General features: G+C 25.5%; 1 non-coding gene across 1 annotated transcript; it reads left to right on the forward strand.

Annotated features, from left to right (window-relative positions):
- Window positions 1-8551: 8551 nt before the first annotated feature.
- LOC126741796 (5S ribosomal RNA) lies at window positions 8552-8669 on the forward strand. Its single transcript, XR_007662362.1, has one exon. It is a non-coding gene; the product is annotated as a 5S ribosomal RNA (ribosomal RNA).
- The last annotated feature ends 572 nt before the right edge of the window (window positions 8670-9241 follow it).

Below are 9241 nucleotides of genomic sequence, written 5' to 3' on the forward strand. Positions count from 1 at the left end.
CACATCTCGTGAGAGTGTGATGTTATGTTTCGACAATGATGAACTGAAAACACCCCTATGTTTGTTAATAATGATCCACACAGTTTTTGATGGATTAATGTACGTTTTTACTCAGATAAATATACGTTTTTTACTTACGTATAAGTGCCGATACTGTCAGATGCCATTCCTGGACAGTTTCGAGAAGTTCATACCCAGTTTCCCTAAGAAGTTAAATGTTTGGGTGGTAATCTTTGGAGACTGCAAATAGTACCTCTACAGTATGCTGCTAATGCGAGGCAATATCTGAATGAGATATTTCGTGATCGTTGGATTGGAAGGAGGTAGGCCTTAATGGAATGGCCAGCTAGTTCGTCTGATTTGACTGATATCTACTTTCCACTGGCAGTTTATTCCTTGTTTTTTTTTTAAAATTTATTATGAATGCGAATCGAGTAATCTTCTTAGAATTTCAACATTCTGCCATTATTAAAAAAGGCATTAGTCACTTTTAGGCATTTAGTAATATAAAAAAAAATTAAAAATTACAGTAACTAGACTAATTAATATATTTTAGGGGTTATTTTTGTATTTTTTGTATTACGCACCTTTTTATAAAATAAAATTAACGGCTTTAAGATTAAAATAGATAAATTACTCAAAATTCCTGTATTTAATAATAATAATAATAGTAAGTAAGTAATAATAAATATAATAAAGTTTATTTACAATAATTCAATATAAAGAGTTACAATAATAATTAATAAACTTAGAATTAGAATAACACAAAAAGGAACTGAAAATCAATTAAAAAAATCTATCTAAGATGTGTAAGGAACAATAAATTATTCAAAACTAGAGACATAAAAAAAAAAACACACCGAAAAAAAACCGGCAATAATAGAACATAACTCCATGTATATCAATAGTACACAGTAACAAATTATAATAGTTGAAAAGTAGTGCCTTTTAAAATAATTAATCATATTTTTTCCACTCCGGGAAATATATAATGGGCAACGGCCATGCTTCTAAACACACCCCTACAATTATTTTACATACCAATATTTTTTTTAATTAAAATATTCAGTGCATAATATGAGATCATTAAGAGTGCTCTCATCAATTTTAATAATTTTAAGTATATATACCAATATTTTTTTTTATTAAAATATTCAGTGCATAATATGAGATCATTAAGAGTGCTCTCATCAATTTTAATAATTTTAAGTATTGCTAAATACTTTTATACTCAAGAGTACATGAATGCCACTCCGGGAAATATATAATGGGCAACGGCCATGCTTCTAAACACACCCCTACAATTATTTTACATACCAATATTTTTTTTATTAAAAATATTCAGTGCATAATATGAGATCATTAAGAGTGCTCTCATCAATTTTAATAATTTTAAGTATATATACCAATATTTTTTTTTATTAAAATATTCAGTGCATAATATGAGATCATTAAGAGTGCTCTCATCAATTTTAATAATTTTAAGTATTGCTAAATACTTATATACTCAAGAGTACATGAATGCCACTCCGGGAAATATATAATGGGCAACGGCCATGCTTCTAAACACACCCCCTACAATTATTTTACATACCAATATTTTTTTTAATTAAAATATTCAGTGCATAATATGAGATCATTAAGAGTGCTCTCATCAATTTTAATAATTTTAAGTATATATACCAATATTTTTTTTAATTAAAATATTCAGTGCATAATATGAGATCATTAAGAGTGCTCTCATCAATTTTAATAATTTTAAGTATTGCTAAATACTTATATACTCAAGAGTACATGAATGCCACTCCGGGAATATATAATGGGCAACGGCCATGCTTCTAAACACACCCCTACAATTATTTTACATACCAATATTTTTTTTTAATTAAAATATTCAGTGCATAATATGAGATCATTAAGAGTGCTCTCATCAATTTTAATAATTTTAAGTATATATACCAATATTTTTTTTAATTAAAATATTCAGTGCATAATATGAGATCATTAAGAGTGCTCTCATCAATTTTAATAATTTTAAGTATATATACCAATATTTTTTTTTATTAAAATATTCAGTGCATAATATGAGATCATTAAGAGTGCTCTCATCAATTTTAATAATTTTAAGTATTGCTAAATACTTATATACTCAAGAGTACATGAATGCCACTCCGGGAAATATATAATGGGCAACGGCCATGCTTCTAAACACACCCCTACAATTATTTTAACATACCAATATTTTTTTTAATTAAAATATTCAGTGCATAATATGAGATCATTAAGAGTGCTCTCATCAATTTTAATAATTTAAGTATATATACCAATATTTTTTTTAATTAAAATATTCAGTGCATAATATGAGATCATTAAGAGTGCTCTCATCAATTTTAATAATTTTAAGTATATATACCAATATTTTTTTTTAATTAAAATATTCAGTGCATAATATGAGATCATTAAGAGTGCTCTCATCAATTTTAATAATTTTAAGTATTGCTAAATACTTATATACTTATATACTTATAGAGTACATGAATGCCACTCCGGGAAATATATAATGGGCAACGGCCATGCTTCTAAACACACCCCTACAATTATTTTACATACCAATATTTTTTTTAATTAAAAATATTCAGTGCATAATATGAGATCATTAAGAGTGCTCTCATCAATTTTAATAATTTTAAGTATATATACCAATATTTTTTTTTATTAAAATATTCAGTGCATAATAATGAGATCATTAAGAGTGCTCTCATCAATTTTAATAATTTTAAGTATTGCTAAATACTTATATACTCAAGAGTACATGAATGCCACTCCGGGAAATATATAATGGGCAACGGCCATGCTTCTAAACACACCCCCTACAATTATTTTACATACCAATATTTTTTTTAATTAAAATATTCAGTGCATAATATGAGATCATAAGAGTGCTCTCATCAATTTTAATAATTTTAAGTATATATACCAATATTTTTTTTAATTAAAATATTCAGTGCATAATATGAGATCATTAAGAGTGCTCTCATCAATTTTAATAATTTTAAGTATATATACCAATATTTTTTTTAATTAAAATATTCAGTGCATAATATGAGATCATTAAGAGTGCTCTCATCAATTTTAATAATTTTAAGTATTGCTAAATACTTATATACTTATATACTTATAGAGTACATGAATGCCACTCCGGGAAATATATAATGGGCAACGGCCATGCTTCTAAACACACCCCTACAATTATTTTACATACCAATATTTTTTTTAATTAAATATTCAGTGCATAATATGAGATCATTAAGAGTGCTCTCATCAATTTTAATAATTTTAAGTATATATACCAATATTTTTTTTTATTAAAATATTCAGTGCATAATATGAGATCATTAAGAGTGCTCTCATCAATTTTAATAATTTTTAAGTATTGCTAAATACTTATATACTCAAGAGTACATGAATGCCACTCCGGGAAATATATAATGGGCAACGGCCATGCTTCTAAACACACCCCTACAATTATTTTACATACCAATATTTTTTTTAATTAAAATATTCAGTGCATAATATGAGATCATTAAGAGTGCTCTCATCAATTTTAATAATTTTTAAGTATATATACCAATATTTTTTTAATTAAAATATTCAGTGCATAATATGAGATCATTAAGAGTGCTCTCATCAATTTTAATAATTTTAAGTATATATACCAATATTTTTTTTTATTAAAATATTCAGTGCATAATATGAGATCATTAAGAGTGCTCTCATCAATTTTAATAATTTTAAGTATTGCTAAATACTTATATACTCAAGAGTACATGAATGCCACTCCGGGAAATATATAATGGGCAACGGCCATGCTTCTAAACACACCCCCTACAATTATTTTACATACCAATATTTTTTTAATTAAAATATTCAGTGCATAATATGAGATCATTAAGAGTGCTCTCATCAATTTAATAATTTTAAGTATATATACCAATATTTTTTTTAATTAAAATATTCAGTGCATAATATGAGATCATTAAGAGTGCTCTCATCAATTTTAATAATTTTTAAGTATATATACCAATATTTTTTTTAATTAAAATATTCAGTGCATAATATGAGATCATTAAGAGTGCTCTCATCAATTTTAATAATTTTAAGTATATATACCAATATTTTTTTTAATTAAAAATATTCAGTGCATAATATGAGATCTTTAAGAGTGCTCTCATCAATTTTAATAATTTTAAGTATATATACCAATATTTTTTTTTATTAAAAATATTCAGTGCATAATATGAGATCATTAAGAGTGCTCTCATCAATTTTAATAATTTTAAGTATTGCTAAATACTTATATACTCAAGAGTACATGAATGCCACTCCGGGAAATATATAATGGGCAACGGCCATGCTTCTAAACACACCCCCTACAATTATTTTACATACCAATATTTTTTTTAATTAAAATATTCAGTGCATAATATGAGATCATTAAGAGTGCTCTCATCAATTTTAATAATTTTAAGTATATATACCAATATTTTTTTTAATTAAAATATTCAGTGCATAATATGAGATCATTAAGAGTGCTCTCATCAATTTTAATAATTTTAAGTATATATACCAATATTTTTTTTTATTAAAATATTCAGTGCATAATATGAGATCATTAAGAGTGCTCTCATCAATTTTAATAATTTTAAGTATTGCTAAATACTTATATACTCAAGAGTACATGAATGCCACTCCGGGAAATATATAATGGGCAACGGCCATGCTTCTAAACACACCCCTACAATTATTTTACATACCAATATTTTTTTTAATTAAAATATTCAGTGCATAATATGAGATCATTAAGAGTGCTCTCATCAATTTTAATAATTTTAAGTATATATACCAATATTTTTTTTAATTAAAATATTCAGTGCATAATATGAGATCATTAAGAGTGCTCTCATCAATTTTAATAATTTTAAGTATATATACCAATATTTTTTTTTATTAAAATATTCAGTGCATAATATGAGATCATTAAGAGTGCTCTCATCAATTTTAATAATTTTAAGTATTGCTAAATACTTATATACTCAAGAGTACATGAATGCCACTCCGGGAAATATATAATGGGCAACGGCCATGCTTCTAAACACACCCCTACAATTATTTTACATACCAATATTTTTTTTAATTAAAATATTCAGTGCATAATATGAGATCATTAAGAGTGCTCTCATCAATTTTAATAATTTTAAGTATATATACCAATATTTTTTTTAATTAAAATATTCAGTGCATAATATGAGATCATTAAGAGTGCTCTCATCAATTTTAATAATTTTAAGTATATATACCAATATTTTTTTTAATTAAAATATTCAGTGCATAATATGAGATCATTAAGAGTGCTCTCATCAATTTTAATAATTTTAAGTATTGCTAAATACTTATATACTTATATACTTATAGAGTACATGAATGCCACTCCGGGAAATATATAATGGGCAACGGCCATGCTTCTAAACACACCCCTACAATTATTTTACATACCAATATTTTTTTTAATTAAAATATTCAGTGCATAATATGAGATCATTAAGAGTGCTCTCATCAATTTTAATAATTTTAAGTATATATACCAATATTTTTTTTTATTAAAATATTCAGTGCATAATATGAGATCATTAAGAGTGCTCTCATCAATTTTAATAATTTTAAGTATTGCTAAATACTTATATACTCAAGAGTACATGAATGCCACTCCGGGAAATATATAATGGGCAACGGCCATGCTTCTAAACACACCCCTACAATTATTTTACATACCAATATTTTTTTTAATTAAAATATTCAGTGCATAATATGAGATCATTAAGAGTGCTCTCATCAATTTTAATAATTTTAAGTATTGCTAAATACTTATATACTTATATACTTATAGAGTACATGAATGCCACTCCGGGAAATATATAATGGGCAACGGCCATGCTTCTAAACACACCCCTACAATTATTTTACATACCAATATTTTTTTTAATTAAAATATTCAGTGCATAATATGAGATCATTAAGAGTGCTCTCATCAATTTTAATAATTTTAAGTATATATACCAATATTTTTTTTTATTAAAATATTCAGTGCATAATATGAGATCATTAAGAGTGCTCTCATCAATTTTAATAATTTTAAGTATTGCTAAATACTTATATACTCAAGAGTACATGAATGCCACTCCGGGAAATATATAATGGGCAACGGCCATGCTTCTAAACACACCCCTACAATTATTTTACATACCAATATTTTTTTTAATTAAAATATTCAGTGCATAATATGAGATCATTAAGAGTGCTCTCATCAATTTTAATAATTTTAAGTATATATACCAATATTTTTTTTAATTAAAATATTCAGTGCATAATATGAGATCATTAAGAGTGCTCTCATCAATTTTAATAATTTTAAGTATATATACCAATATTTTTTTTTATTAAAATATTCAGTGCATAATATGAGATCATTAAGAGTGCTCTCATCAATTTTAATAATTTTAAGTATTGCTAAATACTTATATACTCAAGAGTACATGAATGCCACTCCGGGAAATATATAATGGGCAACGGCCATGCTTCTAAACACACCCCTACAATTATTTTACATACCAATATTTTTTTTAATTAAAATATTCAGTGCATAATATGAGATCATTAAGAGTGCTCTCATCAATTTTAATAATTTTAAGTATATATACCAATATTTTTTTTAATTAAAATATTCAGTGCATAATATGAGATCATTAAGAGTGCTCTCATCAATTTTAATAATTTTAAGTATTGCTAAATACTTATATACTCAAGAGTACATGAATGCCACTCCGGGAAATATATAATGGGCAACGGCCATGCTTCTAAACACACCCCTACAATTATTTTACATACCAATATTTTTTTTAATTAAAATATTCAGTGCATAATATGAGATCATTAAGAGTGCTCTCATCAATTTTAATAATTTTAAGTATATATACCAATATTTTTTTTAATTAAAATATTCAGTGCATAATATGAGATCATTAAGAGTGCTCTCATCAATTTTAATAATTTTAAGTATATATACCAATATTTTTTTTTATTAAAATATTCAGTGCATAATATGAGATCATTAAGAGTGCTCTCATCAATTTTAATAATTTTAAGTATTGCTAAATACTTATATACTCAAGAGTACATGAATGCCACTCCGGGAAATATATAATGGGCAACGGCCATGCTTCTAAACACACCCCTACAATTATTTTACATACCAATATTTTTTTTAATTAAAATATTCAGTGCATAATATGAGATCATTAAGAGTGCTCTCATCAATTTTAATAATTTTAAGTATATATACCAATATTTTTTTTAATTAAAATATTCAGTGCATAATATGAGATCATTAAGAGTGCTCTCATCAATTTTAATAATTTTAAGTATTGCTAAATACTTATATACTTATATACTTATAGAGTACATGAATGCCACTCCGGGAAATATATAATGGGCAACGGCCATGCTTCTAAACACACCCCTACAATTATTTTACATACCAATATTTTTTTTAATTAAAATATTCAGTGCATAATATGAGATCATTAAGAGTGCTCTCATCAATTTTAATAATTTTAAGTATATATACCAATATTTTTTTTTATTAAAATATTCAGTGCATAATATGAGATCATTAAGAGTGCTCTCATCAATTTTAATAATTTTAAGTATTGCTAAATACTTATATACTCAAGAGTACATGAATGCCACTCCGGGAAATATATAATGGGCAACGGCCATGCTTCTAAACACACCCCTACAATTATTTTACATACCAATATTTTTTTTAATTAAAATATTCAGTGCATAATATGAGATCATTAAGAGTGCTCTCATCAATTTTAATAATTTTAAGTATATATACCAATATTTTTTTTAATTAAAATATTCAGTGCATAATATGAGATCATTAAGAGTGCTCTCATCAATTTTAATAATTTTAAGTATATATACCAATATTTTTTTTTATTAAAATATTCAGTGCATAATATGAGATCATTAAGAGTGCTCTCATCAATTTTAATAATTTTAAGTATTGCTAAATACTTATATACTCAAGAGTACATGAATGCCACTCCGGGAAATATATAATGGGCAACGGCCATGCTTCTAAACACACCCCTACAATTATTTTACATACCAATATTTTTTTTAATTAAAATATTCAGTGCATAATATGAGATCATTAAGAGTGCTCTCATCAATTTTAATAATTTTAAGTATATATACCAATATTTTTTTTAATTAAAATATTCAGTGCATAATATGAGATCATTAAGAGTGCTCTCATCAATTTTAATAATTTTAAGTATATATACCAATATTTTTTTTAATTAAAATATTCAGTGCATAATATGAGATCATTAAGAGTGCTCTCATCAATTTTAATAATTTTAAGTATTGCTAAATACTTATATACTCAAGAGTACATGAATGCCACTCCGGGAAATATATAATGGGCAACGGCCATACCACGCTGATATACCGGTTCTCGTCCGATCACCGAAGTCAAGCAGCGTCGGGCGTGGTTAGTACTTGGATGGGTGACCGCTTGGGAACACCACGTGCTGTTGTCTTTTATTTTTTTTTTTTTTTTTTTTTTTAATGCTTCTAAACACACCCCTACAATTATTTTACATACCAATATTTTTTCAATATTTTTTTTTATTAAAATATTCAGTGCATAATATGAGATCATTAAGAGTGCTCTCATCAATTTTAATAATTTTAAGTATATATACCAATATTTTTTTTAATTAAAATATTCAGTGCATAATATGAGATCATTAAGAGTGCTCTCATCAATTTTAATAATTTTAAGTATTGCTAAATACTTATATACTTATATACTTATAGAGTACATGAATGCCACTCCGGGAAATATATAATGGGCAACGGCCATGCTTCTAAACACACCCCTACAATTATTTTACATACCAATATTTTTTTTAATTAAAATATTCAGTGCATAATATGAGATCATTAAGAGTGCTCTCATCAATTTTAATAATTTTAAGTATATATACCAATATTTTTTTTTATTAAAATATTCAGTGCATAATATGAGATCATTAAGAGTGCTCTCATCAATTTTAATAATTTTAAGTATTGCTAAATACTTATATACTCAAGAGTACATGAATGCCAC

This window comes from Anthonomus grandis, chromosome 10 (assembly GCF_022605725.1).
Source record: "Anthonomus grandis grandis chromosome 10, icAntGran1.3, whole genome shotgun sequence".
Taxonomy (NCBI): domain Eukaryota; kingdom Metazoa; phylum Arthropoda; class Insecta; order Coleoptera; family Curculionidae; genus Anthonomus; species Anthonomus grandis.